This window comes from Anomaloglossus baeobatrachus, chromosome 2, assembly GCF_048569485.1.
Source record: "Anomaloglossus baeobatrachus isolate aAnoBae1 chromosome 2, aAnoBae1.hap1, whole genome shotgun sequence".
NCBI lineage: Eukaryota > Metazoa > Chordata > Amphibia > Anura > Aromobatidae > Anomaloglossus > Anomaloglossus baeobatrachus.
In genome coordinates, this window is record NC_134354.1 from 160824047 (window position 1) to 160838795 (window position 14749).

Genomic DNA, 14749 nt, shown 5'->3' on the forward strand with positions numbered 1-14749 from the left:
GATTTTATAAAAACTACACTAAGCAGTACAGTAAGTGACATCGCTGGAATCAGGGTCTCTTCCTTTATCATGCTGCTCTCTGATTATGTGGCAAAAACCTGGTGACAGATTCCCTTTAAGCCCTATTTAAAGATAAATAGTATTGTACTGGAAAATCACCTGACAGATTCCCTTTACATTATGTTCATTCTTTTTCACATTTAATGTAAAAACAACTCGCTATTGATATGTTCAGTCTTTTCAGCTGCTTTTCACCAGGTTTCCAAAATCGGCTAAAAGAAGTGACCCGAGTATTCTTCAGGTGGATTCTGCTTGGAAGCCGCTCTCTATTTCCTACATACTGATAATAAGAAAATCCCAGTTGCAAAGGTGCTGCAAAAACTGTTGAAAAGGCACTCCAGAAAAAACACAGCTGGTGTTTTCCTTAAAGCATCACTCTAGCATTTTTTCTTATTTCACTGTTGAAGTGGCCCCACCTTCATTTTTTTTAGGGTTGTTCCTGTCAGTTTGTGACACCTCCTGTGTTTCATGGAGCACGTCGGACATCACAACTCAATACATCTCTATTAGAGCCTCGCTCTGGCTCTCATAGACTTGTATTGAGAGCTTGTGACTTTAACTTCTGGCCAGTCAGAAGTTACAGTCGCAAGATGGTGACGGGGGACCAGAGCGACGCTGAAAATAGGGAAGTTAGACACAGGGCTCTGGAGTCGGAGTCGTCCTAAAATATATAATAAATTGGGGACAGTAGTTCAATGCAGAATGTGCTGAATATTTTTTCATATGAATTTGGGAAAGTTACGAAATGTCCTATCAATGGCTGTTCTATTCCTGATCTAAGGCTACATTCACACAGCATTTTTGCAGCGCTTTTTGAGGATACGTTTTTCAGCTGCAAAAGCAGATCAGCTTTTTAAAAAAACGCATCACCTGAAAGGTTTTTGAGCTCATAGATAATGATTTCGGTAGCAAAGCAGATTAGAAAACCGCCACAAACTGACATGCTCATTCTTTGTGAGGATCCGTTTTTGAGGCCTCCAGTTTCTCCAGTGGAAAAAGTTCTGCAATATTACGAGCTCAAAACAGAACAGGTTCTTGCTATTGTAACGGACAATGCATGAAACATGATAAGTACAATTAAACTGATGAATGAGAGTAATGAACAACAGCTAGAAGAAAATTTAGGATTCAGTATGTTTGAGATGGAAATCCACAGTGCTGTTCATGTAACTGAGGAACAAACAGATATTACAATAGAAGAACAGCAAAATGATACTTTAGAATTAGATGATCTTGTTGAAGCTGCTTCAAAACACTTTTATATTCATCATATGCGCTGTGTTGTGCACACGCTGCAGCTGGCAATAAGAGATAGTCTGCAAGAGGGACATGCTGGAAATCTGATTGGGAAAGTGTGGAAATTGGTTATTGCCGCCAGAACCCCTAAAAGTGATTCCATCTTGAATAGACGTGCTAGGAAAAGGGGCAATTGTCGATCAAGCTACTAGATGGGGCAGCACTTATTTAATGATAGGTTGATTGCTTGAACTAAAACTGTTTCTTATAGATATGGCGATCCCTCAAGTAACCCTAAAATGAAGGTCAATGGACACAGGTGGCTGAATTGAAGGAATTCTTTAATCACCTATTTACTGTGAGTAAAAAATTACAAGCTGAGGATTTAACTCCTGGCATTTTCATAAGGGAGTAGAAGAACTTGCTATTTTACCTGTCTCAAAGAGCAGGTTTAATCGCAAATGGCATTTCTGCTTCCATGAAACGGAGAGAGACACAGCTATTGGAAAATAAAATTCTTCTGGCAGCTGTTTATGTGGACCCAAGTCATTGTTTACTGCTTGATGATCAACAGCTTACTAAAAAAAAAGAAGCTCTGACTGAGGTAGCAGTTAGGATGAGTGGCCTACAGAACTGCCAGACGCAAAGGACTTGTGTTCTAAAGTTGTATTCCAATAAATATATTTTATGTTCTATCTAAATATCTTGATTATTGTATCACAAAAATGATTAAATGTCTGATGTTTACATTGCACAACAATACATTTTTCACTTAAATATAAGCAATATATGTGGGAGTCGTGGAGTCGGTGCAAGGGAAATTGAGGAATCGGCGTCGCCGACTCCACAGCCCTGGTTACCCAGAGGTAAGTATATGATGGGGCAGGGGGCTTACATTTAAAGCGTCACTCCAGCGCTAAAAAAATAAATAAATCTGGCTTGGCGCTTGAAGTGGCTTCTTTAAAAAGCTTGGCTTGTTTGCCCGAGTTTAAGACGTATGCATGTATATAGCTAGATTCATCAAAATGGGTGTAAAACTTTTGCTGAATTGGCGTCAACTAGTGTTGAGCGAGTATTTAACTATTCATACTCGATATACTGTTAGCGAGTACTGCCTGCTACTCGCATATTCGTTACGAGTAGCGGGCACAATGTAAGTCAATGGGGAATACTCGCTAAGTAGCAAATAACCCGAAAGCCGCACTGTTCGTAACTCGCTACAGCTTTTGGGTTACTCGCTACGCGAGTATTTCCCATTGACTTACATTGCACCCACTACTTGTAACAAATATGCAAGTAGCGGACAGTACTCGCTAACTACTCGCTGAACACTAGTGCCAACCCATATATGCATATTTTTTGTGTTTTGCCCTCTTAGCAAAATTCTTTTTATAAGAATTTGGTGCATTTTTTAAATTGCAGCATTTCTGCTGTTATTAAATATATTTGGTTGCTTGTGTAAAAATATTGCAGTTTTTAGTGCACTTTTACTTGTATTTATCATGTTCTTTTCCTCCTTTGGGATTTGTCTGTTTTTGGTATTTCATGTTTTAAATAAAACTACTTATTGTTTTGAATATATCCTATTATTTAACTTTGAAAAAATTTTATTGATAGTTACGTGTGGGCTAGATGCGTTTTTTTATGGGCAGATCTTCCTAATATTCAAGTCTTATGAGGAAAATATGCAAAACAAATGCAAATTTACCGCAGAGAGAAATGTACGTGTTGCGGACTTGCAAATCGTACCGCAGGTCCATTTATGCTGCATAGAAAACAATAATCATCGTGGGCATGAGATCTTTATAAATTCTATTCACCTTGCTGGAACTGTAAGACACTGTTTGCAAATCGAAAAAAAACGAACTTAGCCTTAGCATAAGAAAACGCACAATTCTTTCAATACATTATAAAAGAAACATGGGTTACTTTTCAATTGTGCATAAAACATAAAATTAGACCAATTTTACTATCCTCTCGTGTGCTGGACTACAATTGTGTAAAAACGTTGCAGTCTTGTATGCTTGTAAATGAATTAGGCTGAAACATCTGTATAAACCAAACCACTCCCATAATATAAAGTGACAAAAGTGATTTAAAGGTAACTTTAAAAGGTTGAAATTAAATAACCAGGTGCAAAGGAATAGGCAATTATTGGAAAATATTTATTGCAGAATGAAAGGTGCAAAATCAATGATGAGCCTCTTCAAGCTGGAATCTGATTGATTGTTGTCAATGATTTCTGTGCTTTCTGAATTCAGAAGAAATTTGCCGAAAAGAGGTTCTCAATACCAGGCATATTTACTCTCCAAGAATCAAATAGCCCAAACAGCAGTTTTTGACAACTTATGGGGTATTGTCACATGCGGGAGAAATTGTTTAACAAATTATATGGGGTCTATTTTTTTTTTTTTTATCCGTTGTGAACAATTCCAAATTTGTGGCTAAAACAAAATTTTACCCAAAAAAATTCCATTTTCGTTTTCTCATCCATACTCATACTGACCTGGGGAATCCTGTTTCTAGGTCAGTTTACTGTATAGTGAACATGGTAAATAAATTAAAAAAAAAAAATAGTTGTGGAATTGCACTTTTTTTTTTTGCAATTTCACTGCACTTGGAATATTTTTTTCTAGTTTTCCAGTACACTGTAATGTAAAATTAATTTCATGAGATTTATTCAAAAGTACGGCTCGTCCTGCAAAAATAAAGCCATCATATGGCTATACAAACAGAAAAATTAAAAACAAAGTTATTGCTCTTGGAAGACTAAAAGGGGGAAAAAATGGCAAGGTTATGAAGAGGTTAAGGTCAAAACTGGCTTGGTCATCTCTATTATGTGGCATCCATCCTCGCTAGAATGGTGGACTGGTTTCATGGATCTTATCAGAGGCGATAGGTCTCTGTTGAGTCCTTAATGTCCGTCTTAACGCATCTGGAACCGAATTCTCCCCAAATTTAGAATATTTGAACTTGCGGGACCAATGACACCCGTTTTTGACAACCTTGCATTTTCCCTGGCTGTGGGTGTGAAGGACTTCTTGATGTGGCCCTTCCATCACAAAACCAGGATTCTGCAGACCCTCATGGGATTACTTGCTCTACCGCCACTAAATGATTTGAAAGCTCTTTGCCCAGGTAGGTTATTACCATGGTTCTTGTATCTCCAGCTTCAATTATTCCTTGTGACCTTTCAGCCAGGCTCTGTGCTCAATTCTGCCCTCACTGAGTTTGATTCCTTGCTGATGCAGGATGCCACATCGGTACACACTGTGTCCCAAATATACTCCATCCTAATCTCACAGCCTAGCCTCAGACCACTTTGGTTTGTTAGGGAGTGGGAATGGGATTTGGGCTTATCCTTCTTGGAAGAAGAGTGGGACAGGTCTTTCCTGTGTGCACATAAGTTACCAATGGCCTGTAAACTGCAGGAAAGAAACTTTTAAATTATCTCCGGTGTCCCGTAGACCTGCATAAAATCTACCCAATCGTCCCAGACTTGTGCTGGAGGTGTGAGTCGGCTGTGAGCACACTGCTGCATATATGGTGGGAGTGTCCCTCTATACGCTCACTATGGAATAAAATTTCTCATGTCTTTAAACACATCACAGGAGATGATTGCTGTATCACTCCTCAGGTCGGTCTGATGTCTATGATACCAGGTTCTCTTAAGATCATCAAAAAGGACCTATTCAGGCATTGCCTCTCACAGACCAGGTATTCCCAGACGCTGGCACTCTAGGGAGGCTCCTACTCTTACGGACTGGGCTTCCGAGATGGACTTCTTGTTCTGCAGGGAGAAACTGTCGGCTCACGGTGAGAATAGCTTTGATAAATTTTTCCAAACTTGGAAGGACTAGATGATATTTAGAGACTTTTCTGAGTTCTCCATGTTGATGGGCCCCTCCCTAGACCTCATGGAACTTGGTTTGGTGGATTTTGTCTGCGGCCAATGGTGGGGGAGATCGGGTCCTCCCTTCCCCATTGGTTCTGATCTACCCCCGATATCCTGGCCCCCCTGTATCCTGTCCCCCTCCCTTTTGTGTTATCTGTGCCATCTTCTCTTCCTCCATGTCTTCCATGTTCCCTGTAGCAGGAACAGGTCGTCCTTCTGGCCCCCCTCTCTTTTCTCACTCTTTAATTTCCCCTTCTTCCTTCTCCCTCTCCTCACTCCCCTTTTTTCCCTCTCCCCCCACCCCTTGTTTTCTCTGGTTACTTTTCTCTGTTTTTTGTTTTCTATGGACACTTGCAAATTGCTCTGCTACTTGTTTTTTGCACTTGTTTGTTTATCACGTGTGTTACAATATAAACTTTATTATCACCTATAAACTGGGTTCAGTTGTGTAATTGCTCCACGCAAAGAGATTCCTGAGTAATCCATTATAATTGTTACAGGATACTCAAGCCTAAAAAAAAAAAAAAAAAAAAGAGTCTGCTGGAGCAATGGCTACTGAACCTAAATTAGGGCAGGTGTTCTCCATGATTAGATCCCTGCAGAAAGATATGCAAGGTCTGCAGAACAAAGTTGGAGCCATTGAACACAATGGGCAAGTGTTTGCACAATCTTTACAGGACCTGAGTACACGAATGGCAGATCAGGAAAACAAACTTGCTGGTTTAGAGTTCCGGTCCGGACAGGCTTTTCGGGACATAAATAAGCAAATGGCGACACAAGTAGCATCTCCCTCTGGGTCTCTGCCAACAGCTGGATTACCAAATTGCCACCGTTCAGATTTAATGGAGATATCGACAAATTTCGTGGATTTGTGAATCAATGTCTGTTATATTTTGATGTACACGCTGACCGTTTTCCTACTGATAGATCCAAAGAGTTAATTATAATTATGCTCACCTCACGAGCGCTTGCCTGGGCGAATCCGATGATCGAGTCTCGTGATCCACGGTTAAATGATTTGGATGAATTTGTAGCCACTATGGCATTAATGTTTGATGATCCTAACCGCCGTGCCACAGCTGAAACAGCCTGTTTATCTTTGCTCCAGGGTAAACGTTCAGTTATTGAATATGCTACTGAATTTAGGAGGCTAGCAGTGGATACTGATTGGGACAGTAATGCACAATTGCCTATTTTTAGGAAAGGTCTGTCTAGCATTATAAAGAATGAATTAGCCCACTCAGAGTCACCACAAGAACTAGAAACGTTTATTCAACATTGTGTATGCATAGACATTCGCCTTACTGAGCGTAGGCAGGAGAAGATGGTTGTATTTAATCGTATGTCTAACTTTTCTATTCCTCCCAAAGAATCTGCAGGTAAAACATCTCGGGAGGCGGAGGAGGTGCCTATGCAGATTGACTCAGTGCAGAGGCGTGAAAGTATTGAGCGCTGGGTGCACCGACTCCGGGAAGGTCTGTGCTTATACTGCAGCCAATCTGACCACTTCTTAATTAACTGTCCTAAGCGGCCTAACAAAATGGTAGCAGTAGTAGGGGAATTTGAAAACTGTGATGATGAATCTGACGCCTCAGAATTTAGCCTGCCGTTGAATGCTGTATTTCACGTTCTTTCTGTGGCTACACCTCCCAGGGAGCTGAAGGAAAGGAACTCTCACTGTTCTCTCTCAATTAAGATATCGTGTTCAGGACAGTGGATTTCCAGTGCCGCTATGATTGACTCTGGCGCAGGGGGTAACTTTATATATATTTCGTTTGCCAAAGAAGATGGTATTGAGGTACAACAAAAAGCTTCTCCAATTATCATGGAAACAGTGGATGGGTCACCCTTAATTTCTGGGCCAGTAGACCAGGAGACTGTACCTCTAACCATTTTATTGCAGCCAAATCAGTAGCAGATTTCCTTCTTGTTAATCTCTTGTCCTCATTTCCCTGTGATTCTAGGCATCACTTGGTGGCGTTCTCAGAATCCAACCATCAACTGGGAGACCAAGGAGATAACCTTCCCAGCAAGGAGCAATTCAGCCATAACTGAAGCAGTCTCAGAGTCTCCGGATTTGAAACCTCCTGTACAGGTATCTATCTACGTTACCTTCTGTGTATAAAGAATTTTCTGACATTTGTGACAAGAAGATCGCTGATCAGCTCCCTCCACATAGGCATTATGACTGTCCTATTGAATTGCTTCCAGGGGCAGCTATTCCTTTTAGTCATGTTTACCCTTTGGCAGCACCTGAGCTACAAGCCCTGAAGGACTATATTGATGAAAACTTAGCTAAGGGCTTCATACGCCCTTCTTCATCACCAGCAGGGGCACCTATCTTTTTTGTCAAAAAGAAGGATGGGACCCTCAGGCCCTGTATCGACTATCAGGAACTCAATAAGGTGACCATCCGGAATCGTTATCCTTTGCCTTTGATTCCCGAATTATTGGAGATAGTCCGTCATGCCAAGGTATTCTCTAAGTTGGGTCTTCGCGGGGCTTATAATTTGGTTCGTATCCGCCCCGGGGATGAGTGGAAAACAGCATTTAAATGTCGGTATGGACATTTTGAATATTTTGTGATGCTCTTTTGACTTTATAATGCCCCTGCAACATTTCAACATCTTGCTAATGACATTTTTAGAGATTTACTGGACCAGTTTGTGGTAATCTATTTGGATGATATTTTTTTTTTTTTTGACTCTTTACAGGAACATGAAGAGCATGTAAAATCTGTCTTGAAAGATCTGAAAGAAAAGCATCTTTATATCAAGCTGGAGAAGTGTGAGTTCCATCGTTCTGAGATACAATTCTTAGGTTATGTCATCTCTCTTCAGGGGCTGAACATAGAATCCAGAAAAATTCAGGCAATCCTAGATTGGCTGGTACCCAGGAACGTTAAAGAGGTTCAACGTTTTATTGGCTTTGCAAATTTCTATAGACGTTTTATTAGAAATTTTTCAGAGATTGTTCGTCCCATCACTTCCTTGACTAAAAAGGAGAAACCCTTTAAGTGGTCATTAAAGGCTCAGGAAGCTTCTGGTGGGCTTAAGACCTGTTTCACCTCGGCGCCACTGTTGATCCACCCGGACACAGCTCATAACTTCATCATGGAAGTGGACGCTTTGGGGGCCATTCTATCCCAAAGAACTGGAGAAAAGGGTCTGCTACACCCTTGTGCTTTCTTTTCTCATAGACTTTCCCCTGCAGAAAAGAACTACGATGTAGGAAACAAGGAAATGCTGGCTATTATTGCCACTTTCAAGCAGTGGAGGCACCATCTGCAGGGAGCCGCACAACAGGTCATAGTGCTGACTGACCACCACAATTTAGAGTTCTTAAGATATGCTAAATGTCTGTCTCCTCGTCAGGCTCGTTGGAATTTATTTTTAAATCAATTTAATTTTGTTATCTTGTACCGTCCAGGTTCTCATAATGGGAAGGCTGATGCTTTATCTCAAATCCATGCTGCGGATTCCATACCTGGAGCTCCATCCGAGACCATTTTATCTGATGCCAACTTCATCGGAGTGATCCACGATCAGGACTTGTGGAAGGAGATCAAGGAGGCCTATGATGGTGATGTAATTCTGGCTACTCCACCCATTGACCTCAATCTAGTCCTTAAGGGTGGCATGTGGTTCCGAGAGTGACGTATTTACATCCCTGAGGCTGTCCGACTGCAGATTCTCAAGTTGGTCCATGACTCCAAGTTGGCTGGTCATAGGGGGGTACAGAAGAACAAGAGTTCTTAAGCAGATTTTTTTGATGGCCGACTTGCTTGAAGGATGTTAAAGACTATGTTCTCTCTTGTGAGGTCTGTGCTCAATTTAAGACTCCTCGTGCTTCTCCTACAGGTCTTCTTCAACCACTGCCTATTCCATCCCGCCCTTGGGGTCTATCTCTATGGACTTCATTGTAGAGCTGCCTACATCGGGTGACATGACTGCGATCCTGGTGGTGGTTTATCGCCTGACTAAGGCTGCTGATTTTGTTCCATGTGCAGGCCTCCCCTCAGCTAAGGATACAGTAAACTTGGTCATTCAGAACGTTTTTTGGCTGCATTGGGGTTCCGGATGAGATCATCTTGGACCGAGGAGTACAGTTTACCTCCAGATTCTGGAAGGGGTTTTGTTCTGCACTGAATATTAATGTCTGTATTTCTTTCGCTTTTCCCCCTCAGACGAACGATCAGACGGAACGTACCAATCAGACTCTGGAACAATACTTACGGTGCTACATCAGCCATCTTCAGGATGATTGGTTGGAGTTACTTCCACTAGCTGAATTCTCCTACAACAACTCTCAGAGTGCCTCTACTAAGGTAACACCTTTCTTTGCCAATCTGGGTTACCATCCAAGTATCCTGCCTAGGTCTCTGATTGAGTCTCCGGTTCCGGCAGTGGAGGAGAGGTTTACTACTTTAAGACAAAATCTAGAGGTTTTGAAGGAGTCTCTGACCGCAGCTCAAGAACGTTACAAGAGAGCAGCTGATAGAATCCAGAAAACCAGCACCCATGTTCAAGGTGGGAGACTTTGTGTGGTTGTCCACTAAGAATCTGAAATTAAACATTCCTTCTCGAAAACTCGGACAGAAATTCATTGGTCCTTTCAAGATCAACGGTATCACGAGCTCTGTGGCCGATCGTCTAAAGCTGCCTAGGACCATGAATGTACACCCGGTTTTTCAAGTTTCTTTCTTAAAATCTGTCTCCCAATTATAGATGAGCCACCCCCCTAGTGTTTGAGTTCGGTTCATCGAACGGCGGGTGTGTTTGGCGAACATTCAACGAACGTTCGACGATCACCTTCGAACCCCATTGAAAACAATGACAGGCAAACACAAACACATACAAACACATTATACATGTACACATACAGTTAATAAACATTGCTATTATACTTACAGGTCCCCGCGATGCATCCTGCAGACTCTGTCTCCCGCCGCTTTTCCTTCCGAACATCGCTGTGCCCTCCCGGTAACCAGCATTGATGATAGGACCTTTCCGTGACGTCATCATAGCATGTGACCAGTCACGTGTGTATTATCTCATTGGCTACAGACTGGTCACATGGCTAGACGTCATACTGGGTCCTGTCAGTGCATCTCTCCGGTATGCTTGGGCACATGTACCGGCGAAATGCTTGGGCACATGCTTGGCTCCCCGTTCCTGCATGTCGGCGCTCTTTACAGAGTCAGCCCACATGCAGGGACTGGATGCCACAGCCGGTGAATAGCGGCACCAGGAATCAGGTGATCGGAAATCACCGTTGCTATAGTAACCCGCCTGTCAGATTACTAATGCAACGGTGGCAGCGGTGACATCACCGCTTACAACCCGCAGCCTCTGCTCACTCACTGACTGATTAGACTGCACGGGAGCAGCAGCATCTTCCTCCCATGCAGTGTTGTCTGATGTAGCAGAGCTGCATGGGTTGAAGGAGAAAGAAAACAGAAGACCAGGATCGTGGAGGGGTGAGAGGGAGTAATAAACATGGAGTCTCTAAGTGTGTCTATGTATTTATTTTTTATTTCTATAAAGTATTTTCTCTGTGTGGTGTTTTTTAACCCTTTATTGGAGATTCTTAATGGCTGGGTCAAACTTGGATGACATTAAGAATCTCTGGCTTAATACTAGCTAGTAAAACAAAGCTAGTATTAACCCTTAATTACCCAGAAAGCCACCCGGCATCAGGGCTGCTAGAAGAGTTGGATACAGCGCCAGATGATGGCGCTTCTATGAAAGCGCCATTTTCTGGGGCGGCTGCGGACTACAATTCACAGCAGAGGGCCCCATAAAGCTCGGGCCAACCTGTGCTGCGGATTCCAATCCCCAGCTGCCTAGTTGTACCTGGCTGGACACAAAAATGGGGTGAAGCCCATGTTTTTTTTTAATTATTTCATGAAATTCATGAAATAATTAAAAAAAAGGGCTTCCCTATATTTTTAGTTCCCAGCCGGGTACAAATAGGCAGTTGGGGGTAACCGTACCTGCCTGCTGTACCTGGCTAGCATACAAAAATATGGCGAAGCCCACGTCATTTTTTTGGTGGGCAAAAAACTGCTGCATACAGTCCTGGATGGAGTATGCTGAGCCTTGTAGTTCTGCAGCTGCTGTCTGCTCTCCTGCATACACTAGTGAATGGAGCACGCTGAGCCTTGTAGTTCTGCTCCCCCTGTTTCTCCCTCCAGCATACAGTCCTGGATGGAGGATGCTGAGCCTTGTAGTTCTGCAGATGCTGTCTGCTCTCCTCCAGGCAGACAGCAGACAGTAGCTGCAGTACTACAAGGCTCAGCATACTCCATCCAGGACTGTATGCAGGAGTTTTTTGCCCCCCAAAAAAATTACGTGGGCTTCTCCATATTTTTGTATGCTAGCCAGGTACAGCAGGCAGCTACGGGCTGGCTGCTCCCAACCCCCAGCTGCCTATTTGTACCCGGCTGGGAACCAAAAATATAGGGAAGCCCCCTTTTTTTTTTTAGTTATGTCATAAATTTCATGAAATAATTAAAAAAAAAAATGACGTGGGCTCCACCCAATTTTTGTGTCCAGCCAGGTACAACTAGGCAGCTGGGGATTGGAATCCGCAGCGCAGGGTGCCGAAGCTTTCTGGGCACCCCTGCTGCGAATTGCAGTCCGCAGCCGCCACAAAAAATGGCGCTTTCATAGAAGCGCCATCTTCTGGCGCTGTATCCAACTCTTCCAGCTGCCCTGGTGACGGGTGGCTCGCTGGGTAATAATGGGGTTAGGGCTAGCTGTATATTATCAACTGGCCATAAGCCCAAAATTCATGGTGTCACGCCAATATTAGACATGGCCACCATGAATTTCTAGTACAGATAAAAAAAAAAACACAACACACAGAAAAATATTTTTATTAGAAATAAAACACAACACAATTAGTGACTCCATCTTTATTGAAATAAAGAACCCCCCTCCTCAGTAATCCTGGGTCAAGGGTCCCGCGCCGTCCAATCCGGATCCAATATCATCTGATCGGTTTGGTGGAAGGCAAAGTGATCAGATGATGTGTCAGGTTTAAGGGCCTGAATCACATGACAGCAGCTGATTGTATAAATGGCTTTTATACAATCAGCTGATGCATCAGTGCAAAAAAACCCCAAAAACTACACACTTCTGTGCAGACTCCTGTCCGACAGCATCAACTGATAGTTTAACCGGCCGGGCGGTAAAAAGCTGGCCTCACCGCTCGACTTATAGTGTCAGCTGATCATCGCCAGGTCTGAGAGAGAGAGAGAGAGAGAGAAGAGAGAGAGAGGAGAGAGAGAGAGAGGAGAGAGCAATGCAGCCTCATTCCGTGAACTGCTCCGATTTTAGAGGTGTGTCCCACGGCTCACAGCTGATGTCCATCTCCTCCCCTCAGTGCATAATTAAATTAAATTATAAATAAATAATAATTATAATTTAAAATTATAAATAAATTAAATTATTTTCCGGGACGGCCGGGACTCGAACTCGTGAACTAATTCTCCTTAGGCAGCAGCTCTACCCATTGAGCCACTGCCTGTAATGAAAAGCATAGGAAGATTTGGTTATCTTGACCTCTGTATTGCAGTAGAGATACCAGAAGTAGATTATTCAGCTACAAACATGAGAGAGAGATGAGACAGAGAGAGAGAGAAAGATGAGTGAGAGAGTGAGATGAGTGGCAGAGAAAAGAGAGAGAGAAGAGAGAGAGAGAGAGAGCAGAGAGGGGAGAGAGGGGAGAGAGAGAGAGCAGAGAGGAGAGAGAAGAGAGAGGAGAGAGAGAGAGAAAAGAGTGAGAGGAGAGAGAAGAGAGAGAGAAGAAAGAGAAGAGAGAGAGAGACACACAGGCACTACCTGAATGAAGTCTCCGGTGACAGCGTGGCTCACTTCAGTTGCTGCGTGGAGCTGACACAGAGCGCTGGTGTTCTACGGCACTCCCTGTCAGCTTCGTGTAGCAGAGCTGAAAGCGTCGTGTGGATTACTTCGGACCTGGATGTCTGTTTGGGCATTAATAAAGTGGTAAAAGAGGGTGGTTTTTTTGTCTTTTATTCCAAATAAAGGATTTTTCGTTGTGTGTGTTTAATTAGTTTCACTTACAGGTTAATCATGGAACGTATCTCGGGGAGACGCCTGTCATGATTAACCTAACCTTACTACCCCGACTGCCACCGCACCAGGGCAATTCGGGATGAGCCGGGTAGAGTTCTGGGACTGGCGCATCTAATGGATGTGGCCATTCCGGGTGGCTGCTGGCTGATATTGTTAGGGTGGTGGGCTCCCCATAACGTGGCGCTCCCCATCCTGACAATACCATCCTCCAGCCGTGTGGCTTTATCTTGGCTGGTATCAAAATTGGGGGGGACGGCAGGTTTTTTTTGTTTTTTTTTTTTAATTATTTATTTTACTGCACGATATAGACCCGCCCGCCAGCGGCTGTGATTGGTTGCAATGAGACAGCTGTCACTCAGCGTGGGGGCGTCTCTGACTGCAACCATTCATGGGTGCCAGTGGGCGGGAAAAGCAGGGAATACCAGATTGAATAATGAGCAGCAGCCATTTTCGAAAGAGGAAAAGCCCTTTCGAGCACGCCACTTGCTGGTCAGAAATGAAAGGGTATGGTGTAGCTATATATATTAGCTTCACCTTTGAGATTCAGCATCCTCTCATGAATATCTACACCGGACCAGGACTTCATACCGGAGATTGTTCCATTTCTATCTTTACATACCTTATTATACGTGGGGTTTATTACATTGACCCAAGTTCATACAGAGGCATCCATTCTGTCGTGGTCATTTTTCAGCCTTCCTTACCTTGGCCATGTCCCTGAGTATGGCACACCTTGTGCTTTTTGATACTCTAGTAACATTGCAGCTCTGAAATATGGCCAAACTGGTGGCAAATGGCATCTTGGCAGCTTCACGCTTGATTTTCCCTAAATTCATGAGCAGTTATTTTGCGCCTTTTTTGCCCAACATACTTCTTGCGACCCTGTTGGCTATTTGCCATGAATTGCATGATTGTTTGGTGATCACACTTCAAAAGTTTGGCAATTTCAAGACTGCTGCATCCCTCTGCAAGACATCTCACAATTTGGGACTTTTCAGAGCCCGTCAAATCTCTCTTTTGACCCATTTTCCCAAAGGAAAGGAAGTTGCCTAATAATTAAGCATCTTATATAGGGTGTTGATGTCATTACACTACACCCCTCCCCATTACAGAGATGCATGTATAAAAAGTATCATGTGATCAAAATACTCATTTGCCTAATAATTCTGCACACGGTTTATATAGTGACATAAAAGTGATCTTCTTTCTGTTGGAGTTTACCTTTCATTTGGTGTACATGATAACTTCTTCCAGCCACGACTCATCTGCAAAGATTACAAAAAAGACACATTTGACTTTACATTTCCAACACTGTCCTCATCTATTCCCAACCTGCAAAAACTCCTCATCCCAATGCTGAGCCTGCTTCACCGTATGGGTCAATGTCATATCAAATGCTATGTGGCACAAAAACAGTGCTCCTTTTAGTGCCCTATATAATAATGCCCACCACAGT